This window comes from Bombus pascuorum, chromosome 14, assembly GCF_905332965.1.
Source record: "Bombus pascuorum chromosome 14, iyBomPasc1.1, whole genome shotgun sequence".
NCBI classification, from domain to species: Eukaryota; Metazoa; Arthropoda; class Insecta; order Hymenoptera; family Apidae; genus Bombus; species Bombus pascuorum.
This window is the reverse complement of record NC_083501.1, coordinates 10,742,359-10,770,238: the sequence shown is the minus strand read 5'-3', so window position 1 is coordinate 10,770,238 and position 27,880 is coordinate 10,742,359.

The following is a 27,880-nucleotide window of genomic DNA, read 5'->3' as shown; positions in this document are numbered from 1 at the left end:
ATTGACTGGTGTATGTGGTTAATGACGGACCACCTAAACCCTCTTGGTACGATGGGCAGGCAGAGGGTCTTGCCTCTCCTTTGTATTTTACGGTAAAGGGTACCGGATCGTAACTCATACGTACTCGCAATGTCTTCCGCGAGCTCGTCGTTTCGCAGTTTGTTGACGATTTCAGAAATTTGAGGGTCGCGACGTTGTTCCGCTAGTAGCCAATCTTCCGAGATTTCGGCCAGATTAATTTTCTTTTCTTCGATCTTGTTGGTGGGGGCGCGGTCGGTGTCTACCGGATTACGCGAGAAGAAATCTACGTGGGCCATTCGTTTGCCTTCTCGGTACATAATGTCGAAAGTGAAAGTTTGCAAGTAAGCTCACCACCTATGAACCCTGTCACTTAGACTTACTTTATTACGAGCTGCTTTTAACGAGTTACAATCAGTGACAACGAGAAATTCCCGTCCGTGTAAATAGTGGCGAAACTGTTTAACGGCGTTTACAACTGCCAGGGTCTCTAGTTCATATGAATGATATCTGGATTCCGCGGGGCTCGTTCTCTTACTGTAATATTCTATTACTCGGTTTCTGCCGTCGATTTTGTGCATTAAAATAGCGCCGTATCCGTCCGAACTAGCGTCAGTATGTAATTCTATCGGGTAATTCGGGTCAAATATCATCAACACCGGCTCGTTGGTCAGGATGGAAATTATTTTTTGCCTTATGGTTTCGTGTCTATCTGTCCAAGTTAGGTTTTTAATACCGGAGGTAAGTGCGTACAACGGTTTCATTACCTGTGAAAATTACATTCTGCCTTAATTAATTCGCTTATTCGTTCGCGCACTATGCTTCGCTCTGCCTCGCTAAGCCTGTGGGGGCTTCTTTGTACGGTGATATTAGGATCAATCAAACGTATCCCTAACTGTCCCGTATTTACACGTGCACGCGGGAAACCCGTAATAAACGAACTTTTAAATTCTCCGAGGATGGAGATCAATCGGTCTTTATCTTTACCGAGCACCTCGGTGTCGACCCCATTAATATCGATTTTACTTTTCGGCGGTTATATTGTAAACATTGGCAGCTTTTGCCCTGCAAATACTGAGGCTATTTTGGGTAATATTGACGTTAAAGCCCTGGCTCAAAATTTCGCGGCCTATCATGATGTCGTAATTTAGGTAGCCGTCGGCAAGGATGTGGAAAATTATCTCCAACGCAAAATCATTAATACGTACTATGGATGCAATTTGAGACGTACAATTAATACGGTGATTTCCTATCCCTCGCATTACTACTACGTCGGTCGTTCTTTTGCCGGAAAATTTCGAGGCTACGGACTCTTTGATTAGCGAACATTCGGCTCCAGAATCGAAATAAAACGAGAACGACTCACCCAGATGGCTTAATTTACCAGTTGAAGACTCCACCACGCAGGAGTTGACTCGACGTTCGTTATCGGGGTTGCGGTTTGTTTTCTGCAGCAGCGGGCAGTTGGGTGCGATGTGGCCCTCTCCGCGACACTTGAAGCATGACACCTTGGACGATCCAGCCGGTCGGCTTTTCTCCTGTCTCTGGGTTCTCATTCTCGTACGACACTCCGCTATCTTATGCCCGGGAATACCACAGTGACGACACTTGATCCGGGGGTCAGGTATCTTCTGCCGTTTAGCTTCGGGGTCAGCTGATGGATTTCCTGACGAAGGCGCCGGCCTCTTCTTCGCGTAGTGGAAAGCTTTCATTTCCATCAAAAATTGATCCCGAGTCTTGATGTCGCTTGTAAGCGCTAGTTTCTCGACACGTTCATCGAGCAGACTCAGGTGATAAAGAACGGTGGCGTGGACTATCTCGATCGCATCCAGATGATCCCACCTTGCCCCAAGGAGGGAACAGAGACGAACACCATAGGCCCCTATGGATTCACCTTCCAGCCGAGGTTCGGCTACCATCTTCATTAGAGCTTCGGTTGTCGTTTCGATACCACCAAAGCGCGTAAGAAAAAGTTCTTTAAATTTTGACCAGGTAAGGCTTGCATTGACCGGCACCTGCGCGAGCCACCCCGCGGCAGTGCCCTTCAGCGCTTGACTCACGGTGCGAAGTAACTCATTATATCGCATGGGCCTTCCTTCCATGAGACAACTGGCAAGTGAGCACCATGCGACAGGGTCGGTACCCGCGATATCGGGATTGAACGTCGGTAATGATATGTCCTTATGTTCCACACTCACCCCTGGCTCATCCCATTGACTCAAGACAGCCAGAAGCCGCTTCGAAATTGTAGACGGTGGTGATACTTCCTTAGGTTCCGCACCCGCCTCTTGCTCTTTCAATTCACTTGCGATGGCCAGAAGCTGCTCCTTAATTGTAGACGGTGGTGATCCTTCCTTAGGTTCCGCACCCGCCTCTTGCCCTTTCAATTCACTTGCGATGGCAAGAAGCTGCTCTTTAATTGTAGACGGTGGTGATCCCACTTCTGATGTCGGGTAGACGTTAGGGGCGTTTAATGAATCTTCACCAGTGTTGTTCATGGTTGTCGCACAGATATTTATTACACAAGTATGGCTGATACAAGATTGACAATCGGACGCGGTAGCTGGACGCTAATGACAATGGCCCTAGGTTCGATATAGCGAATCCACGGTCAACGGGATGACGAATATACTTTGCTTCAAAGTCTAAGTCGTACTCAACTTACTACTCGTGATACTAGGAACGCTTGATTGACTCTTAGCTAATCAGATTGCCAGAAAAGAATGAATTTCCGTCGCGACGACGCTGCAGAGGAAAACTATGATGGGGTGTGCCTAAGGGCACGAGATCATCGGATTCGTCAAAGAAAGCCTCCACTCGGAGGGTGAGGGAAATAGGCGCTGCTGTTAATTGGTCAATTTCTATGTTGGCGGTTGGAAAAAGGATGTTAGCCGCCCTAGAGAGAGAGTTCCTAGCAGGCAACGTCGTACGTGACCAAATCAGGCTTTTCCGTAACTTCCCGCAATAGGTGACAGATTTACAGGCTGATGGAACAAAGACTGTTTGTCAATCTGAAGGACTTTAGTTAACTAAGTCCTAAGATTTGTAACGGTTCCTCAGGTTATCTGAACATAAACTGTAAACGATGCATCGGCATCTGGCGATCATCTGGCCCAAAGAATGGGGTCTGTGTGTGGCGAGCTGCGGGGCCGCTGGAATGTCTTATTGTCAAGTGTCTGTACTGCCAATTCTTTAAAGGAAAGCTATGTTACTTTATGTCTCTGTTATGTGAAACGTTCATCCCGTGACCGTGGCTACGCTCGGCGACCGGATGTCGCCTCGAGCCTAAACTCATTGTCTCAAGTTTCGAATGACTGTGTCTGGGTTATTTCGTAAATGCTACAGTATTCGGGCTTTTCCAAATAATTCCAACGGGGGGGGCCCGGTGTCCTTTCATCTCCGACATATATATATACAGATGTCGAAGCTAGACGCAAATCTTTGTATATTTTTCGAACGTTATGAAATTTACACTATTGGTCTTCTGTTTACAAAAATGTAATTTATCTTCATATATCCTCTAGAAATTTACCCGCAAAAGAACTAATAGCATTAGATCGTATTTCCTTCGACATCGTTCAACTTTTGTTTGAAACATTTTTTCATACTATAAACAATCTTCAAATAACTTAAAGAGATTATAATACCTCATTCTGTTTATGTAAAATCAGTGTGAGAGATAATAGGATTTTAATATCAGTTTTCAAGAGAACGGCTTATTCGCGATACGTGGTTCCTGTGACAAAATTACTCTTCCTGATAAGTAGAATATAATACGTACAAAAAATACAGTATGATATGAACAAAGTCGATCATCACAAGTATAATAGTTCAAAATGTTTGCTAGATCAATCAAGTGAGAAAAATTTAATTAGAAAAAGATGAATAAAGAGAGATCTGAGATTCATAACAAAGAACGATCTAATTTTTGTTGCCAGATGATCTTGATGAATTGCAAACAGAGATAACAAAGCTATACGAACGGTTTTCTGAAATTTACATACATATTCTATAAATTTACCACATGCAGCATGCATATATATAATGTAGAAACATTGCACAGACCCCTAATTTAGGAAATTGTCCCGCAAATCCATGGTTCGTGATACATAATCAACATTCCTTCACTGTATACTGCATCAAATTATACCACAGAATCATTCTACAAAATCGAAAAAATTTTTATTCAGTTTTATATACTCATAAATATTAAAATTATTATTAACTACGATATCGTAGAACTTCAGATTTCCAGTAGTACCAAACTGAGCTCGTGAGTCACGTAAATATTACTTAGTGATACATATTAACATGTGCTTTATTATTGAAAGATAAAATAATAATAATGTTTATCAAGAAAAATAAAATAACCTTTTATATCTCTGTTAGGTTATATCCACCAATATATATTTTTTCATATATCTCCTTTTATTCTTATTTGTATTTTTATACATGCTTTATTTTTATATTCATAGCTTGTGTTCGTCCGTTCGGGGAGAGGCGCGATTGCGAGGAAGCGTGCCACCAGGAGTCGTAAATTCCCGTTACGATTAGATAATCGACGCCACGAAATGATCGATCCCCTAATTCGTTTAAGATAATACAGATGGTTGAACTGATTATAACACTAAAGTAACAGGTTACAATATACACTTTATTCCAACAATTTTGTAAACATAGAAAGTTACGCTCGGAGCGTATAGATATAAGTTAAACAAATGACTAGATTTAAAGATGAAAAACCAGTGAAGTTCGATGACGATGCTGTGGTGGAGGAAAGCTATTGATGGGTGTGTCTAGCGCACGGGATCATCGGATTCGTTGATAGTAAGTTTGACTAGGAAAGTGGGTGAGAAAGCCACCCCCGATTCTAGCCGCCCCCGAGAGAAAGTTGATAGCGGGGAACACCGTACGTGAGAAAAACCAAATTTCCCGTACCTTACTGGAATGGACAATGAATTTAAGGAACACTTCAAGTAAAAAAATACTTGTTTGGTCGGAAGGACCTTAACTATGAAAATGCCAAGATTTATAGTAAATCCTTATGATTATTAAGGGCACGTAATGAGAGTGTGTAGATATCTAGCAGCTATCTTGCCCGTGGCCTGGTTTGTGTTGAGAGTCACCGGACGTAACAGCTTGAAACTCTTAATTATTAAAAAATAGTAACACCTGAGATAGTAAATTAAAAATAGCACCCAGTCTTGAGCTTAACTCGGATTATACACCAATAATAATAGAATAGACAAGCAAACCAATACTTTATAGCAAACCAAAGTCGCTTTGCAATAAAAGCACCAAATGGCAAACATTTAAAGAACTAATCGAAAGCAAAATCAACTGCAATATTCCGCTAAAGACACCCGAACACATCGAACAGTAACAACATTGACAGAAATTATACAAGAAGCAGCATGGGCAACTACTAATTATGAACCAAACAACAGGCAAACAAAAATAATGTCAACAGATATCCTTGACAAAAGCGGAGAAAAAAGGAAAGCGAAAGCAAAAACATAGAACACGTGAAAACAAAAAACATCTAAACAAACTCACAAAGGAAACAAAAAGTAAAATAAAAGATCATAATAATAACGAATTCTCAAAATTCATAGAAACACCCTCTGCGCACGGAAATGCCAACCACTCTTTACAGAAAGCCACGAACAAAATAAAGAAACCAATAAAACTAATCCCAACAATCAAAAAAGCAGACAACACATGGGCCAGAAGCAACGAAGGGCAAGCTGTAGAATTCTCCAACCACCTTTGTAACACATTTACACCATATAATATTAACAACAGTAAAACCAAATGTCATTCAGATGAAGATGCGCAAAATACTAGTACTCCAACTAACAAGCATTACACCATACCTAATACAACAGCACAAGAAATTAGAAACATAATCGAAAAAACAAAAAACAACAAAGCACCAGGAATCGATCTAATCAATGGCAAAATATTGAAAAACCTCCCTCCAAAAGCAATACGACTAATCACTATAATATTCAATGCAATACTAAGAATACAATATTATCCCACATTATGGAAACAGGCACAAATCATAATGTTACCCAAACCAGGCAAAGACCCACACGAAGCAACATCTTACAGACCAATATCACTACTTCCTGTGTTTTCCAAAATACTAGAGAAAATAATATACGATCGCCTAAAACCAACAATAGAGAAACAAAAATTAATAATTTGGATCACTAATTTGGATTCAGAAACAAACACTCCACGATAGAGCAAATGCACAGGGTCGTCAACGAAATTTTACTAGCAATATAAAAGAAACAATACTGTACAGCTCTCTTCATAGACATTGAGAAAGCATTTGACAAAGTGAACCATGAAAACCTCTTACAAACAATTAAGAAATATTTCCCGGAATAAATCTACCACTTACTCAAATCATGCCTAAGCGACAGAACCTTTGTAGTAAAAATAAAAGACGCATATTCCGAAGTCAAAGACATCAAGGCATGGGTACGGCAAGGAAGCGTCTTAGGACCAATATTATACACACTATACACGGCCGACATACCAACAACTACCAACATCAAAATACTGACATTTGCAGACGACATGGCTGTACTAGTCAAGCACACCAATCCAGAAACAGCAGTCACATTACTACAAGAGCACACCACAAAAGTAGAAAATTGGCTAGAAGATAAACAAATAAAAGCAAACCCCAATAAATGTAACCATATTACATTTACACTAAGAAAACAGAAACCACCAAACATCCAATTGAATGGCACGTACATAACACAAACAAGGCAAGTTAAATACCTAAAACTCCACTCAGACACACAACTTACGTGGAAACAACATACTAAATCAATTATAGACAAAATACGGATAAAAAGAAGATAGATGTACTGGCTAACTAGTCGAAACTCTAAACTCAGCATAGAAAATAAACTAAAAATCTACATAACGATAACAAAACCAATCTGGACGTACGGAATATCGCTATGGTACAGCAGCAATGAGTCACATAAATAAACTAGAGTCGCTACAATCGAAGATACTGAGAACAATAGTCAACACCCCATAGTATGTCAAAAACGAGGATATACGCAAAGACTTAAAAATATCAATGGTCAAAGAAGAAATCGGCAAGTACGCAGAAAAATGCAAGGAAAGAACGGCAACACATCCAAACTAGCTGGCTGCTTAAGCGAGCAAAACTCACATAGAAAGAAGACTAAGAAGAAAACACCCCACTGACCTCGCTAAAGAAATAAAATAGTCAAACTCGAAGATGGTATCCCGCTGAGAGTAGCCATCCACATGTTATTTAGCAATGAAGTTAGAAAAATTTACCAAATGTCCAACTGGACAAATTGTAAAGTAGTGATAGAAACTAGGGATAGAAATCGGACCAAAGAAATATGTGATCTTGCAAAAGCTATAAGACTGAAGTACGACCATAATGACATAACAGATGACAAAACTGACGGACCAGACGTTTTACAAAGACCACGAACTAGTCACAATTAGACCAAGAAACGACTGCGAGGAAAAACAAGGCCTCCAACCAGGAGAGGCTACTGATTATTCCGTACTGTTGAGACACTTCGGGATCGAGACAACGTAGGTGTTGAAGACTTATATTCATGTTTAACAACACGCATCAACACCAACCACTATTAGCCGTTGCAGAGATAAATTGAAAAATTTAAAACAAGGAACAACAGAAAGCATACAATCTTTCAATTCTAAATTCCGATAACAGCTTAACGGGATTAAATTACATAGTTCAAAGCGAAAACTGCACGCCGATTGAACGACACGTAGCTGTGGATATTGAAGAACACGAAGCACTAAAGACATATTTGCTCGATTTACGATACGAAATAGGACAGATGGTAGTAGTTAGCGATCCGAAGAACCTGAACCTCGCCCAACAACTAGCAGCCGATAGAGAACAATGGTTACGAGAAACAACTCGTGTTGCCAACCGCCCAAAGAATTAATTTGTTAACACTACGCCCGTATCTAAACGAAATGTTACCGATCCACAACCACGAGTTTTTAGCCAACCATTAGGCGACCACGTGAAACTAAAATGTTCCAAGTGTTCACGAATCAGACACACAGCCAGGATCTGCTACTCTCGAAATTTTCCATTCGTCAACCAAGGAAAGATCCCACCTCGAGTAAACCAAACAATGGAGAATCCAGAAGAAACGTACCAAAAGTCAACTGCACCGCTATCGGAAGATTATTATCAATCGTATTGCAACGAAGCGATGGAGGAAGATCCAGATTTATCTTTGATACCGGAGCAGGAATAAACCTTATAAAGAAAAGGCTTCACTGAACGTCAAAACCTCCAGTCCAAAGACTTTCTTAATGGGAAATGACAAACACACCACCGACAAAATCACCAATTAACAACTTTCTCCTAATGGAAGATGGAATAATCAGACTCCCATTCCTTACAAAATATCATTACAACGTCACTAACGATAAACTAACCGTAGACGAAATTATATTACCATTCCAGAACACCAACAACAAGATAGGACCAGGTCAAACTCTAATCTCAACTCAATACATTGAAGGAAAGTTCACACCAATATGTTTTACCAACACTGGTAAGCAAATCTGTCATATTACAAACGAAATAGAAAAACCCGACAAATTAAGTCAAATCAATAAATTTGCACAAAAATACGTACCAAACATATTAATCCAGAACTTTGAGACTCCCTTGAGAAAATCCTTATCAATTACCGAGATGTTTTTAACATGTCCCTGGAGACAAGGACAGGGGAAAGGCATCGCTGCTCGCGACGCGTCTGGTCGAGGTGCTAGACCCAACCGCGGTAAGAGTCGCGGCTCCAACGAGGACGGCGGAACTGAGAGTGGTCGGGATAGACACCTCCGTCAATAAGGAGAAACTGCGGCAAACACTGGCCTCGGCGGCAGGATGCGGCAGCGCGGAGGTGCAAATCGGAGAGATCAGCGCCTCCAGAGGTGGCCTCTAGGTGGCTGGAGCCCGGAAACTAGCCCGGGAAGGAAAAGTAGCGCTGGGCTGGTCCAAGGCTAAGGTCATAGCCATTCCAACGAGGCAGTGCTACAAGTGCCTGGAGCTGGGACACATACGCGCGACCTGCGTATCCACCGTGTATCGGGGGCATCTGTGCTACCGGTGCGGCGGAAGCGGACATCGTGCCAGAGGATGTCCAGCCTCTGCACCCTGTGCGAGTTGCTCGGGGCGCCCGCCGACCACAGAATAGGTAGGGCGGCATGCGCTCCCCCGAAGATCAAGGGGATGCGTCCCATCCACGAGTCAGCCGTCGCAGAAACGCAATAAAGGAGCACCGCCAAAGCAGCGACAGATGGCCGGGAGGAGGCCATGGACTTGAACGACTAAGTTCAAGAGCCTCCTCCAATGTAATCCGGGAGGAGCGAGACGGGCGCAAGATCTGCTCCTCCAGACCATCCGGGAGAGCGAGGTCGCCCTTGCGGTGGTGGCCGAGCCGTATCGTGTCCCCGACGCCCCCAACTGGGTCGGGGACCTGGACGGATTGACGGACATAACGTAGACGCCAGCGCTGAGCGCCCCCGGCGTCCTGCTCGACCGTGGCAACGGCTACGTCGCGGTCGAGTGGGCCGGAATAGCTGTGGTGGGAGTCTACATTTCCCCTAACAGTGGCTTGGCCGCGTTCGGGGACTTCCTGGACAGGGTCGGCGTCAGAAGATGCCTTCCCCGCCAGGTGCTCGTTCTCGGGGACTTCAACGCCCACTCGACGCAATGGGGAAACGCCAGGACGAACACACGGGGGAAATGGCTGACCGACTCGGCCGCAGACCTCGGGCTCCTCCTGGCAAACAGGGACTCGGCAAGCACTTGCGTGGCGTGGAGAGGATCCTCCGTGGTCGACGTCATGTGGGCTACCTCCGAGCTGTATCAGAGGATTCACGACTGGAGAATTACCGAGGGGGTGGAGCTGGCTCTCGACGACGAGGATACCAACGACACCCGAAGAGGAGCGAACCGTTCCCGTCCACCACCACCGAGATGGCGTCTCAAAGAAAGATACAAAGAGATGTTACGGGCTGCAGCCATCGTTTCTGGCTTGAGCTGGGACGCCCGAAGGACGACCACGTTAGGAAGCGTCGACGAGGAGGCGGAAACCTCCGAAGATACATGAGCGCGGCGTGCGACGCCTCAATGCCGCGCTCCGTTCCGGGTGGTAGACACGACCGTTGCGTTTACTGGTGGACTCCAGAGATCGCGGAGTTGCGAGCGAGCTGCGTTCGAGCCCGCAGAAGACTCGGGAGCGGGAGATCAAGATCGCGAAAGCTTGGTCCTGGGCGGAGCTGATGGAATCGGCCGAATCCGATCCGTGGAGGCGGCCTTATAAAATAGTGGCGAATAAGTTGCGACCTTCGCCCCCCCCCCCCCCGCTGACCACAAACATGGATCCGGTGCTACTGGCCAACGTCATCGGGACTCTGTTCCCATGGCAGGACAGCGACGCTCGGCAGTCAGGGCCGTCCTCCTCCTCCTCCGACGACGACGACGACGACGGAGCGGAGCGAAGAGCTGCGAGTCACCGAGGAGCTCTTCGAAGCGACAAAGAGGATGGCATCCCGCGACATGGCACCGAGTCCGGATGGAATCCCAAGCCGAGTTTGGGCGGAGTCGATCAACACCGTGACTCCCTGCCTACGACATCTGTTCACCAGATGCCTAAAGGATGCCAGCGTCTACCCCCGGGCATAGCGAACGACGAGATTGGTCCTACTGCGGAAAGAAGGTCGTCCGCTGGACTCACCGACAGGTATGCGCCGAAGACCTGATGGCGAGTCGCCGCAGCCTGATCTTGCTAACGAGGTTGCAGAATCCGACACTACTCAGCTGTTGCGACGCAACAGCGAGTGTCCATGAGGATTTCTCCACGAAAAAAAAAAGAAAAAAAAAAGAAGAAAAAAGATGTTTTTAACATGGAATCAGACTCACTACCATGCACCAACCTAACCGAACATGCAATCACACTCGAAACAAACAAAGAAATTGAAACTCAAATCAACGACATAATAAATAAACATTAGATAGTCCATATAATGCGTCAATTTGGGCAATTTCAAGGAAGTTAGACGCATCAGGCAAACAAAAATAGAGAATCGTTATAGATTTCAGAAAATTAAATGAGCAAACATATCAAGATGCGTATCCTCTACCAAATTCGGACGAAATACTCGATCACTTAGGCAAAGCTAAATTTTTCTCAGCCCTAGACCTCTCGTCGGGATTTCACCAAATACTTATGGGATAAAAATCTAAAAAATATACTGCATTCTTAACGCCACATGGTCACTTCCACTATAATCGCATGCCGTTCGGACGCAAAATGCATTGGCAACGTTCCAACTCATGATAGATACCGTACTACGAGAATTAGTAGGAAATAACTTTAATAAGACGACATCATATTATTCGGAAGCACCATTCAAGGATATAACCGAAATCTAGCTATTGTATTAGACAGATTACGAAATTTAGGATTAAAAAATACAACTGGACAAATGCGAATTTTTGAAACCAGAGTTATAATATCTAGGATACGTAGTAACAAAGGAAGGAGTAAAACGCAATTCCAAAAAAATTCAGGCTGTAAAAGATTTTAAAATACCAAAAACAGCGACTCACATAAAATCATTCTTAAAACTCGTTGGGTACTACAAAGAATTTATACGCAATTTGTCTAAAATCGCGAAACCACTGACAAATCTCACAAAGAAACACACTCCATTCCACTGGACTGATAAACGACAGTTTGCATTTGAGACACTAAAATAAAAACTCTATGAAGCTCCTGTACTACAATACCCAGACTTTGAAAAAAACATTTATATTAATAACAGACGCAAGTAACGAAGAATTAGGATCAATACTCTCCCAAGACGGACATCCATGCTGTTACATATCCCGAACCTTGAACCCTCCTGAGAAAAACTATTCCACAACCGAGAAAGAGTTACCAGCAATAGTATAGTCAATCAAAAGACTAAGGTAATACCTAAAATTTAAGATTCAAAGTAATCATCAAGCTTTAAAATGGTTAAAAAATGTTAAGGATCCCTCATCGAAACTCATGCGATGGCGCTTGGGAATTGGAGAGTACGATTATGAAATTTTTTTTATTATTTAATTTGTACTTTACAATTTGTCCAACTGGGCATTTGGTAAATTTTTCTAACAATTGTGAAATCAAATACAAAAAAGGAAAGGAAAATACAGCTGCAGACGCTCTATCCCGATTGTATCCTATCACCGACAAAAATATTCAAACCGTAGTATCCGATCTAGAGAACTCAGACTATTATAACGAATATATCGACTCGAAAATTATCACCCCAGCTTCAATAATTCAAAAACCTAATAGACCACACTTTAAACAAATTACAAAAACCGAACTAGGAGACTTTAACGAACAACACTGGTTACATCAATTAACTAAATACTTTACTAAACGCCGAACTGAACGCTTACAAATAGGAATAAACGATAATAGCTTCAGCACGTTAGAAAAGGTAAACATTCAACTCATGCTAAGATTCTTAACAACGAAGTTCCGTCAAATTAAATTAACATTTGAATAAGATCTGCCGGTAGACTACAATAACAAACAAAACAAACGATACTACGCGAAAACCATAACGAAGTAGTACAACCAACCTAGAAAAGACGTCACATAATTTATACAAAACTGCGAAATTTGTCAACTAGAGAAACTAAACTGTATCAGAGCCAAAGAGCAACCCATGATAACTGATACACCCGTAAACCCTAATGATAAAATCGCAATGGACATATTCGGACCTCTCATAAAAACCAAATAAGGTAACTGTTACGCCACGAGGCTTACTATAGACCGTAGTCCTAACCATCGTTCGTGGTACTACAGTATCGCAGACAGATCGTCTTATCTGCCTGACGGAAAATATACAATGTAGCGACGAGCGTATAATTGTTACCAAGCAGCGAGTTCCAGAAACGTCGTTTTCGGTCCGTTATTTTATCCACACAAAGAAAGTAACGTGAGCCGAGCGTAGTGGGGGTCGGCTGGCAGAGAAGACAAAGAAATGATCGAAAGGCAATCAGACTCATTTGAAGATTCTAACAACATACATCGAGAGGTCTGACGAATAAAATTAAAGTCGCTAAGTCTAACAAATATATCGAGAGATATCACAAAGTCGAATCGAATTTCTGTAATACATTAACTGTATTTATCGCTAAATAATTTGTGGCGTTTTTATTATTATATCAATTATTGTTAAATATACAAGCTATATTAACCTGTTAATACAGTGTTAAATTCATTGAACTACCTCTGTTATCTTAACCGAAACAGGGGAACGACTAATTCGCGGCGTCGATTATCCGAATCGTATCGAGAATTTACGCTTCTCGCTGATGCGTTTTCCTCGCGATCGCGTCTCTCCGCGAATGGTCGTAACAGTAACCAATTTATCTTGTCTATCCAAGACCAACTGACGAAATACCTCGTTCTCATACCTTTAAAGAACCAAACAGCCAACTCGATCATTAACTTTTGGTTCACTATGTGTACATATTTTCCGCACCTAAAAATATCCTCACGGATATGGGATGAAATTTCGTATGTAAATTGATAGATACATTTGGAAAAGCTGTCAAGATCCAACACATAAAACTACCTCCTTCCACCCGCAATCTAACGGATCCCTTGAACAAACACATGCTGTAGTAAAAGATCTTATTCGAACTTGTACGACCGACCGACAAAACGATTGAGACGAAAATTTGAAACTAATATATTTGAAATATAATACCTCAGTACACGAAACAATTGGGCATACCCCTTTCGAACTGACATTTGAACGACAAGCTAACATGCCATCCTCAATATCAAATACCACCACCCTAACTAAAAAAACAATTGTTTAACCTCTGAAAAAGTCAACATAACGCCTATATAACCAAAGCAAGACAAATCTCCGAATTAAACAAAAAGCGATATCAGAGAGATCAAATACGATACGATACTCCATAGGAGCCAAACCCATAGTATATAAACCTTCCTAAAATCAGCTCCCGACATTCTCTGTTATAACACTCTGAACCGTCATTCTGTTGGATTCGTATAATAAACTTTACTACTATATCTAAATTTCAATTCTTTACCTTATTTGTGAAAAGTTCGAACTGTGACGCGAGGAGATCACCGATGATCTGTCAATTTCGTGATTTCTTGTGTCTCCTACGTAACACAGCGAGTTTTCTTTTATTATTTAATTTATACTTTACAATTTGTCCAGCTGGACATTAGGTAAATTTTTCTGACTTAATTGCCAAATAACATGTGGATGGCTACCCCCAGCGGGACACCATCTTCAAGTTTGAATATTTTATTTCTTTAGTGATGTCAGGTGGATGCTTTCTTTTTAGTCTTCTTTCTATGAGAGTTATTAGCGAGTGTAAGCAAAGGAAACAGCGAGTATGAGCGAACGTCTCTTTTTACCTAGTAATAAAATAATAGTTCAACTTCCCGTCCGTTCTATCATCCCTAGATAATAAACATTTGAAGAGATATATTTCTTAAATTTCCATCTTGAGGCCTGATCATGTGCTGAAAAAATATTTAACATAGATACAACGTTTTGACGTGTTACAATATTTTTGAAATAAAGTTTTATATTTTCACATCTACATAAAAGAAGAAAGGGATATTATTCAGAATGGCCACAGTGGTCGATCGAGATGAAACTTGGTCGGTGCTATAGGCATGTGAGAAGACCCCAAATATAAAATCTCAGCTTCGGGAAATCATACGTTCGTAAGATACAGGTCTAATTCAAGTCTAAAGCTCCGAATGGCAGCTGTGCCCAATCGGGACGAAATTTGGTGGATATCATAGGATGAGGCAGTAGACCTGAAATATAAAATCTTAGTCTCGGGATATCATGTGTTCTGAAGATACAGATTTTAGTATTTCAGATCTAGTATCTCATTCCACGGTATCCACCAAATTTTGTCTCGATTGGCCACTGGGACCATTCGGAATAACAATCAAAGGAATAAAGTAATGAATTATGTATGATAATAAATAAATGTTATGATTTACATTTAATAAAATAAAAGAAGAGGACACAAAATAGACTAACTTAAATCTTATGTTCCAATAAGTCTCAGCAATGTCAGAAAAATGATAAGAATCCAGTAATTTTTCTAAAAGTTAACGTTAACTAACAGTAACTCTTTGATCATACTGCCCCATTAGACTTAAAGATCTTCAATTTTGTTTTGGTCTATAGCATTGCTTTTCGATATTGATTTTTTGAACTTATATTAATTAGTAATACTATAATATAATAATAATATAATTTATATACGTAACATTATAGTTTACAAATTATTAACTAAATAAGCAATAAACATATCTGGTTTTGGCTAAATTGACTTATAGTTTTGCTGCATTATGTTTCAGAAACACTACGTTTCTGTTATTAATAGTTGATAGAACAAATTTTTACTTAAAACTTATAAAAACTTCCTATCGAAAAAGATCAAGTCACTTAGGCAGATTGGGCAAAAACGTGGGTTCTATTTATATTTATAGTTCCATTTATATTATATAATAATTGGTTTATTATTAAATTTTAAGTCTCTATATCGTAGCATTTAATCGAAAATTGTTATTTATGTATACGTCTGCATACGTGTATATGACATAAAAGATATAAAACAGTTAATTTAGAGAAATTAGATCTATATTATTTCATATATCTAAAAATAAAATGATAAACATTATATTTCTGTTTAAATTTTAGAATAAAAATTGTTAAAACAATTTTAGCCTTTTATATCATTATTTATAGAAATTGAAAGTTTACGTTAAATATTTTACTTGATATGCTATATTAACTAAAGTACCATGATACGAATTAATTTGCATATATAGAATGGATACGTATAATGAATACTTGTCATGCACGTACAACGGGATGGTGCTTCATTAGACAAGTAGAATTGGACACCGCATGGTCAGACAAAATGAATGGATTAACATTTGAGCTAACGAGTAGAAACGGATAATCTTTAATTAGACCGACACAAATATGTACTGATATTTAATCGTATGATAAACGATCCCAATAATGGATAAAATACTAATGTGAACGATATTAATTTCGGAGTGAGATGTATAAGCTATAAAAAGTATAAAATACAATGATGAAACATAAAATACTATACTATTCTGTTCGTGTTTGTCGCTCGTGGAGCACTTCTCTTTTCCACTCTTCTCTACTTTTAACCCCTCAACAATTTTTTTTAACCTAATTGGTCAAAAATACACAATTTTATTTTTAACGGAACTATTTCTCAGCTGCATAATAATACTATTTAATATAATTCAAATGTTATATCTTACGCTTTTAATACAATAAGGTACAAAACGCAAGTTAAAAAGTGGAAAAAGCAAGTGTTTCTTAGTACAAGTGAAGTCTCAGATTGACCTGTACGTGCATTTTGAACAATTATTTGTGCTCGTGTCTGATACGTGCGTAAACGTTAATTCTTTCGAATCGACTTATCTATATTTGGATTTTATTATATTTTCTTATAGAAATTTAACAATAAACTACGGATAGGTACAGGACAAAAAAAAATTGAGAAATATGTGTCCCAGCAAATTTTTTGGGTGGTACATATATGTCTTGGAAAAGTTAAGTAGAATACTGAAGAATAGAAACGAAAACTAAAACACTGATAAATGAAACCGAACTGCTTTTTACCAATTTTTACGGGAATATACGTCGCCGAGGTCTGGTGCAGACGTGCGACCTTTTTCGTTGCGATCTCGCTGCAATCATATGTTTGTCTTCGTTGTTTTTATCTGTAAAGACAAAGTGAGACATATGATCGCTGCGAGATCGCAACGAAAAAAGTCGCACATCTACACTGGTTCTAAGAGTCACCAATGCTCAATGCTAGCCAAGCAATAGCGTAACTCGATTCGAGGTCGGATGTCACTGTGAAACAATGCAAATGATGAAATTTTTCCACTTTTTGTTCTTTCTTTATGAAACTTATGTCAACATACTTATGATATTTCTGGTTAAAGTAAGGCTTAACAGGAATTATAACTTCGACCGTATTCAGACATAAGAATAAAAGTACCTAATGGGACATATGTGACCCAAAAACGCATAGATACTTTTATGCTCAATAAAATAAGTAAAAACATAATAGTTTAAAAACTTTTTAACCGCAACGATTATATCATACTATAGATTGAAAGATTACAGTAAAAAATCTCAGAGAATTGTTCAATGATGCATGCAAAAAAACGAAATTTCTATCATTGTAACGCTACAGCCACATATCCTACTAAAATAAGAATTATCCAGCGCGTTACTACGTTGTTTACTCCAATAATTACCAATCAAAGATAATAATATATAATATATAATCAAGTTAACTAAAGAAGAATAAAATAAGGCACATATGTAGGCATATTATTCAGAGAATCACAAATATTTATTGAGATATAGATAAGGTCAAAGGAGTCTAAACGGTAAGCAAGGTTCCAAAGTGTTCCAGACTGTTCTTACATTACATTACATTAATATTATTATTTTATTTCATTATTTGACATTAATAGAAATCTTGTATCTTAATAGAAATTTGGCAAGATAGTGATCTATAAGCCCAAGGCGGAATTTTATATTTTAATACATCCTATTTATTTCGTTGAAATTTATTTCGTTGAAATTTAGTTCAAGTAACAACTTCTATTTATTTTGTCGTCTGCTTTTGTTGTTTAACTTATCTAAAGACCATTTATGTATTTTCGTTGCTTTGATATTTATGCTAACCAGCGAATAATCTATCTAATAATTTAATTTTATTTGAAATATTATCTTACTTTCTCTCTGACGTTGGTTATTTTCAATAATTCCTCTTAGGATATTATTTCTCTTTTGGTCTTCTTGTAATAAAACGTTGCCAGTTTTGAATTTCACGAACCAATATCTATTGAACTTGCCTAACATCTACATAAGCTTCTTTGAATGTTAAATTCATGCTTCCCACAGCTTTTGTGATACATTTTTCCAAGTTTCAACTCATAACAACGCAATGTTTCACAGCGCCAAGTAAAAAACTTCTAACAGCTTTATTAGAACACTTCTTAAAACTCGAAATATATGTTTTATTACCAAATGTTTACCTGCATTCTGATACATATGCACATATTCTATAATCATTTAGGTTATAATGATTATACCGTGGATGTTTATATTTACACAGAATTCACATAATAAGCAACAATACATGAAATATCTAAAAAATATATCTAAAATATATCTAAAAAAATATAATACTCGTTATAATATTTGATTATTGGGTAAAACAAATCTCTGTTTTGGTTCCATTCTTTAATTGTATTCATAAATATTTTGTTGAAGTGGTCACCACTTCTAAGAAAATTCTACATCTGGTATTTTTAGTTTTCTCAAGCACTGAAGCCATCGACAGCGTACAAACAAAAGACGAAGGCAGACCATAAACAGTAGACAGGCGACGATGGCTTCAGGGCTTTCAGTCATAGGGTGACACTGCTAGCGTGCGGATCAGGACCAGCTCAAATTGTATTCCTACTTGTACTTATTTCTGTATTAAAATATATTTTTTACTTTAGAATTTATCCACGCGTTCCTCTATTCATACATTTAATAACCTCAACATATTTGAATTTGCGTATCTAAATATCCGTTAGTTAGTATTAATATGTAGGAACAGAATATTCAGCCGATCGGATTGCTGGATCAGGATTTGAAGCCGGATCTTTCGCCTTCCGGACGGGTACTTCACCAATTTTTTTTTTTTCTTTTTTTTCGTAACAATCGTTTTATTGCGTCAAAAAAGAATAATATTCTAATAACAGAAAGGTAGAATAACTAAAATAACTAAAAGTTAACAAAAACAATGACATCTAATACTAGGCTAAAGATTTTGAATCAAAGCCTACACCGTTTTAATATTGATTCCTAACCTATGACATGCATAAACTTATGGTAATGGTGCTTTTATACTACGTTGTTGGGTAACTCTATGTGACATTGTACTATATAGGTTTGCCTTCGATTGGTTTGCTTTGGTATTGGGAGCCAGGGAATATATAACACGTTGCATATGAGTGCTTTCCCAATTAAACTACCCAGGCTGTCAGCGAATACCTCTCCTCTCAAATTCCGAAGTATTACCAGGCGGTCGCCTACAACTCGGTCAGCCCGACAATTGTAAACCCGCCCTTGGTCACGCACAAAGCACAAATACACAAATCATTAACCGTTGGATATCGCGTTGGGATATATCACACTTCTGAAATTATACAGTGATAAATATTCAACCGGTTGAGTTACTACTGCACCTGGATTCGAACCCAACTTCCGCTGCCAGGCTGATGCTTTCCCAATTAAGCTATCCAAGCTATCGGCAAATGCCTCCTTTCAAATTTTCAAGTATCACTAGGCGGCTGCCTAGAAATATAATAAGGAAAAAGAAAGTATTCCTAAATAATAAAATTATTATTTCCAAGACTAGTCAACTCGTTTCCCCGGATAATAATTTAATAATCGAACAGTCCGCAAAATTTAAGGTATAGCATTTACGTGCAAATTCCAAACATTAGAATAACGATATCTTATACATCTTCTTTATGGGTACTTGCTACTCTAAGAGTCAGAAATCGAGAATAATTTCATGAATCATTTATGCATCTTTTATACATTCTATTGAAAATTATTGCTGAAAATAAAATATCCATTTATATGAAGAATAGAATCATATTTCTAACAGACAACGCTGGCACGTGAAAAATGCATCATCGATACGATATGAGAAATCCGTCGACAAAAGCTTGAAGTTCAAGAAAATTTCTTACAATATTGGAAAAAAATTATAAGAAAGATATCTTTATTCATATATACTTTGTATATTCATTCATAGACTTTATCCGTTCTTTGTTGAAATTTAAATAACAATTTAGTTTTCTTAATAGTATACAAATGTTTCAAACTGAATTTCTTAAAAAATATAAAAATTAAAAAAGCTAAACCATTCTAAAAATTCTAAAGATTCTAGTTGAATAATTTTTGTCAAGAAAGAACAGGTTATGAACAGTAATAGAAACCTCCAATTCCAAAAACTAGTAGTATCATAAAAAAGCTTCGTATCTATTGAAAACTTTGTGTAGTCTATTATACCTAACGTCGCGCCAAAATCAGGTCATTATTCGCCCCAATTTTCAACAATATTCACAAAGTCGATCGGCAAAATGTAATTTTTTGATCAAGCCGCGTGTAATCCATAAGGCGCGAAAAGCGTAAATCGATCGAGACATCTTAGTGAATTCGTGCTCGCAACGCAAAATATTGGCCATATTCTTATACATACGAATTATAAGCCACGCGTTTCGTCCGCGCTAAAATCATACGCCATTAGTGAAGAACGAATAATCATTCCGAATCGCTTTAAATCTATTAAAGTTAAAATCTGTTAAAAGTTAAAATTATTTCGAACATGATTCAAAGCTTAAAACTCTTGAAAATCTTGATCGTCTTGGAATTATTAAAAATCTTAGTAGGTTTGAAAATCTTGAAAGTTTAGATAAATTTTTTGATGAATATTCAATATTTCACAAGCACTTTGATTACTTTCAACTAAGCAATATCACCTGTGCAAAATATTTAAAAAATTTGGAGAGTTCGAGTTATCATAAATACAAGACTCAGTACTTATCAAGATTTATGAGCACTTGTGGGACATTAAGAATTTTAAGCTTCGAATCATGTTCGAAGTAATTCGAATTTGTCACCACATGTACAATGCAGATTCCAACCGATTCGAAATGTTTCAAATCCCATCACTAAACATAATGCAATTTGGCGAACATTGTTGAATCAGGCGACATTACATCTGATGGAAACGCAATAGTTGAATTTCGAACGGTTAGAAAGAGTTGAATCGAGAAATTGAGTCCAGCTCGAAACTAGAATTATTAGAGCGACTTGTGCGGCCGATTAGAACATGTAATTTTAACGGATTACCGGGGTCGTTAAGCAACCAGTCAGAGTTTGGCGAGTGTCAGAGGTAAAGTTAAATCCTGGTACGAGTTTTGGTGTGTAGGAGGAAGTTCGGCAAATTGTGGAGACAGTGTTGAAATGTCATTACGTTTCGGGATGTTTGTGTGAGAATTTGATAAAATTTTGTAAATCAGTTCGTTTATCTTGACGATTTTAAATAATAATTTGGAGTTCGGTGAATTTAACCTTAAAATCTCCCCCACTACTGGATCTGCAAAAAATAATTTGCGCCATGTGATGGACCTCTTCATACCAAATAACATTTGTAAAATCATTTTTTTAATAAGACCAATCCCTTACAAGATATTTCGATTTTCCTAGATAAAGGAAGCACTCTGTGTGTGTAAACATTTTTTCGTTCCTTCAAAGTGTATACTCACTTTTGACTCTCACTGTATATGTAACGTCAAGATCTTAAAACCAAATAATTACATTATTCACACGTGATAATGGCAGTCTAAAGTAAAACGTTAAGGAAATAAGAATAGACTTTCCTTTTTGCTTCAAATTATATTAAAAATTTCATGAAAATTAAATTTACAACAACAAAATACTGCATAACCTTACAAAATTCCTCGAAGAATCACACTTTTTTATGTTGCCATGCCTTTTACATAGTCTTTTATAACTTTATTTTTATGTAGGTTGATTGTAGCCCTAGTTGCAAGCAGGCTACTTGGAATTTCTTTTGTTATTTTTTTGTTTCATGTCAAGTATGCAAATGTTCATTAGAAGTCAACTACGTAATTTCGTTTTACATTGTACTGCATACATAAATGAATAATATCTGTGCATATTCTCTGGAGTTTCGCCATTTACGCTACATTTCCAGTAAAAATAAAAAATGCCATTCTCAAAATACCAAAACTTATGATCCAAAATAGAATTTGTATTTTCATGACGAAAAATGTAGGAGTCACTGTAAATATTAAACTGGCGCTTTATCTTTTACTTTTAGTAACACTCGTTTGTTTATAAAATTTTCAAATATTTTTTCTATTCTAAGCAATTTTGCATATAAACATTAATGTGAAAAAGTTGTATGTTGTCGCTTAAAATTGCACTATAGGAAAAAAGTATTGCATGATATTCTTTTTAAATATGATGTAGCAATCTTTGCGGAAAGAACTCGAGCAAATTTATTGGCTAATTAAAATGTGAGGCGTAGGATGTGAAAGGTGTCAAATGAATACCCGGCGTTTTATTCAACAATTTGTTTCTTAAAATTTGACTAACGCGTGTGACCTGGGCCTGACTAGAAGTATTCATTGCGAAGGTTTATTAACCAATTCGCAACTCGCTCTCGATACCGACTTCTTCGCAACTAGGCGCTTGACGTTCACTTCTCAACTCTCGACTTACGACTCCTACTGACGACTATTTACTGACGCCTGCTTACTGACGACTGATCTGTTAATCGTCTTTCTTCCCTTTGTCATCTTTTGATATCCTCACTACGCACGTGTTCATAACCGTCCGTGATCGTGTTTACGTACGCCTTCTTCCGAGTATTTGACAGAAGAACCACAGGTATACCGATGGGCCATTAGGCCTATTGAAGTTTGCCGACACATTCAGCCTGTCGGCACTTACGCTTTATCGCGACATTGTTTGTGTTTCGTCGGTCTTTCATAAACAGTCTTCCAGCGATGCTATACTATGGACCGAAGAAACCGTTGGAAAGAGAATTATTCTTTGCGGTCTAATACCGCTAGAAGTGTTTAAAGAAAAAACATAATGTAGTACATACGGAAAAACTAAGAAATATCTATACAAGTTATTTATTGTAACTTACTTATACTACCGAATAAAAAAGAAAGTAAAAGGAATGCATTCATATCTTTTTTTTTTAAGATAATAAATACCATCGGGTTAAAAACAGTTCACAGGCTGTCTATGACATCGGGGGGGTGTCCTGGTAGTTATTTCGCAAGAGTCCCCGGGGCACCCCCCCTACCAACCGTCTGAAGGACCACCGTGAAGTTTTAGTCGGTAGGAGTCCGACACTACTCGATTGTTGCTATCGCAACACCGAGTGTCCATGAGGATTTCTCCACGTATAAAAAATAAAAAAAAATAAGAAAAAAAGGTTATCTATGATATAACAAATAAGAAGTAACTTATTCTTCAACACAGATACGTAATTAGATAATCGTGATACATATATGTAATAAAGAATCTCTGCTTAGGTTTCAAAAAAATATAAATTTGCATGAACATCCGCAGTTAATGAGTCGATATTACAAAAAATCACAACTATTTCTATTTTTCTCTATCATCAAAATACTAAAGTTCTGCAAATCATTACTTCAAAGAAATAATTCAAACGCCGTCAAAGTAGCGAATTAGACAATCGAGTGCCACAGATCAGAAGTGATTTAACATCGTGCCGACGAAACTTCGATAAAGTTACAACAAGCGAACCGTCTTGCAATTTATTAGTTCTTAGTTAGAGCGTAAGTAGCTGTCGGGAAAGTTGTTATCACCGGTGACTAAACGAGCCAATCAAGAACAAGTGTTCTAGCCCGCAACGCCTTCATTTCGCTTCAGCCGCCATTAAAACGGAAGTTGTGGCAGCCGAGGCATAATTAAAGGCTGAAATCGGTGAACGTCGCGTTGCGGCTTTAAAATTCGATGTGTTAGAAGTTCGTTACGTTTTCGAGATGTTGTAGAACTGTTGATTTGCAGACAGGTTAATTGATTATACAATGAATTACAGAAATATTCGTAGTCTTCCAATTGCCAGATAATTGATATTATTTTACAAGATTCTTATCGAGGATGATGTATGTTGAATGATGGCGTATGGCAAATAAGATACCTGGTAAAAACATTATTCAATAAGTATCTAATTTTACAATCTCAATAGGCGACTCTGGTAGACTTTTGCGAGCTAAACATAAATTTGCAAACCGCTTTTCCTAGAATTCACAGTTCTCGAACAAATCAATTAAAAAAAAAAAAAAAGATGTAAATTTTCAATTTTAGAACAGTTTTGTGTTTTCACAGTAGTAGAGCTATCGAGTTGCTATTCATATGAAAAGATTCTATAGACTCTCCCCAGTCTCTATTATATTTAAATAATGACCAAAGTGAAAAGGATATCTAAAACGCACCACCTTTTGCTTGCATTTCGCAATTTATCTAAAAAGATAGAGGTCTAGAAGAAAATCTAACCATAACACGCGATAAGGCAGTCATTTATGCTAAAGGAAGCATCAAGAAAAATTAAAAAATCATATTTTGTTTCCAATATAAAAGCGAAACAGCTTGACGAAACATGCGGCAGCGTCAATAGTACTCAATGTCGATGTGTAGATGACCTTTACTTTGATCATAATATAAAATTTAAATGTTTATAATGCAATAGCGATACATATCATTTTATTCGTAAGAGAATTTTTTCGTCTGGACAACAACTCGATAGTTACTACCGTAAAAGCACAAAACGTCTTCAAAGATGAAAATTTCAAAACTTTTTCGAAATAAATTTTTTCGAAAACTGTATTCGAAGAAAAAACGGATTGCAGATTTGTGTTCAGCTCACAAAAGCCTACAAAAATTGCCTATTGATGAATGCGAAATCGGGAAAAATTTGAAATTTGTTAATCGGTGTAATTATCATAACATTGTATACCCTAAAAATTTTAGTATTTTTAGCTATCTTATTACTATAACGTTTAGTCAGAAACTTATTGCTAGAAGTATCTAGTGGTAGCGAAATGTGTATTTAAAATTCGGTATAAAAGTCTATATAGATAATACAACATTACGTAAAAGTAATGTTACATTTTTCGTGTTGATAACAGATGCAATATAAAATTTGATATGATAAAAGAAATATTGTTCGCATTTGAAATATTGTAATGTAATTTTAAACATGATGGCCTTTGAATTATAATCAGTTTATTCCGTATCGTATTTTAATAAATTGTACTTTATCATAAATATATTATTATTCTCTAAACGTTTGAATTCATTTAATATTTAAAATAAAAACATAAAAACTAGTTCCAATATTGTAATGTTAACCGAGTATAGAGATTATATTTAAATGTGATTCGAGGAATAAAAATTGTAAAAGTTATTATAGATCCGGCTTATTGTAAAGAATCGTACTTCCTATTTGTCTTCGTTTCCTTTAAATGAGGACCTTCGTACCATTCATTAGCATAGCAATTAATTTTCGTAAAAAAGTCTTTCTCATATTTCATCACTTAATTAAATTCGCGTTAATTTCACCTTTGTTTCTGACAACTTGTGCAACTCGCTGGTACCAGAACCTCATTAATCGCACAGTTAGTCCAGAATTTTCATGTATTTCAGCAATCTCTCTCTCTCTCTCTCTCTCCCCCTTTCTGGTCGAAATTCACGACACTCCCATGAAAAGAACAAGTTTCTCTAAAAAGCCTCATATGATGAATTTTGCATGAAGTAGAGATTTGTAACGCATTCTAGGATTATACTAATCACGAATTCAGAGGCACCTCTTAATGAATTTTATTTTACTATTCAAGTATACATTGAAGACAGTTTATGAAGTTAATATACTTCATTTATTGGTAAGATATAATTAGATAATCTTTCTTATATTTTAAAAACTAGAAAAAGCAGTTCTTAAAATTTTAAAGAAACAAAACTATTCATAAAAATTATTATTATTGATAAAGAAAAGTTTATAATTCAAAATTACGATTAATATCATTGAGTATTATAACATTCTATAATTGAACATATTCCGTCCGAAGAAACAAAAAAACGTGAGGATTTTCTTGGGAAATTCATGATGCTCACCTTCGTGATCAAAAGGCTATTTTAGAGAACGGGACTTTAGCAGTTAGATCTATTTCAATAATCGCAGCAGTACTTTTAATTTTCCATATTCATCGTGTTCTTAATAGCCAAATGTATCATAAACGCGGTTACTTCCGAAAGATGATTTGACAAATTGTAACTATGCGATTGTCACACGCTTAAGAGGACCATCCGCTCAGTAACCAGATAGACCGAACACCCCGCATACCATGTCTGTTGAAACAATAACTAAAAGGGCCCCCTCTAAAGGGATTAGACTCTCACTAGAAGGACCTTCCTAAACTAGCGCTAAGTCAGTCCGTCGCAGCATCTCAAGTCAGTCTGTCTTAACATTCCGAACCACGCTTTTGTAACCGTCACTCTGTCAGATTTCTGCAATAAATCTCATTTTCGCATACGAAGTTCTATTTTCTTCACCCTATTTGTGAAAGAATCATTTCGTTCGAACCGCGACGCGAGGAGATCACCGGCGATCCGTTAATTTCGCGATCTTTTGTGTCTCCGATGTGACACGATCGATTGACAGCCACCCGAGAGATTTACTGCGACCCTCACTTAATTAGCTTCAAAGTCCCACGCTCACACTCTAAGATCTCTCAAAGGTCTCCCGCGTTTTGAGCGCACGAAAGTGTAGTGAGTGATGCCTTGTGAGCGTTTCTTGCGTTGAAGACCAAACGGCGTGCATATTTTCGGGACTTCCATGTCGAGTCCTGCTGGACGTTTGATAGAGTCCAGCACGACAGTCTCGTCTGTACCATTGAAACTTCAACATCATCTCCACCAGACGTGGAGTAAAAATCGTTCAATCTCTCAGCATCCGGGGAGAACAATTTCATCTGTGTCCTTGAATCGTTAACATCTTTTTCACCAAACACGATGTAAGTATCGTTAGTCTTTTATCATTCGGAGAGAAACAGTCTTGTATTAGCTTTCAAATCGTCAACATCTTCTTCACCAAACGTAAAAGAAGAATAGTTTAACCTCCCAACATTTGAAGAGAAGACCTCTCGTGCGATCTTTTCAACAGCGAACATCCTCTGCATCAGACATGAATTAAGAACCGTTTTAATCTTTCAACATTCAGAGAGAACAATCTCATCTGTGGTTCCCAAATCGTTAACATCCTCAAGCATTCGCGAAGAAAGTATTGGTTAATCAGTCGAAACGATCAGTTGACAGTCCTGTGTGGGTTTTTCGACTGTAAACAGTATTTCCAAACATTCGTAGAGCGAAGTATCGTTTAATCAGTCGAACGATCAATGAGCAATCTAGTCCAGGCCTTTCAATTGCAAACTTCACCACCGAGTATTCGTGGAATAACGTATCATTTAATAGTTCGTAATCGAACGATCGATCGTAAATCTTGTCTCAGCAGTAAGTGATAGTTCGAACTGTTCTCATTGTTCGAAGAAGAATAATAACTCTTAGCATTGTTGACCGTTCTTCGGTCATTCAACCACTACTCTCCCTCGTGAATTAGTTTTCTGAGAGTAATTCAGCGGGTAACAAGTATATACATATAGTGCAGTGTCATTGATATCAGACGTACACACGCTCTTATACGTACACGACATAAATTCGTTACATTTTTCTGGAAATAATGTGATTCTTTCGAGATAGGATTAAGTCTACACTCGAAATTAATAATTTAGTATATATGTATATAATTGTTAATAATTATAGAAACTGTTGTATGTATATAGATTCATCAAAATTCATATAAATGTATTAAATATTAAATATATATAATGTAAATTAATTAAATTTTTTAATGCAAATGATATACACCAATAGTATATAGATATCAAAAAATAGCTTAGAAATTTTCATAAACAATTTTATTCAAACAACGAATTGGATTAAAAGAACGTAATGCATA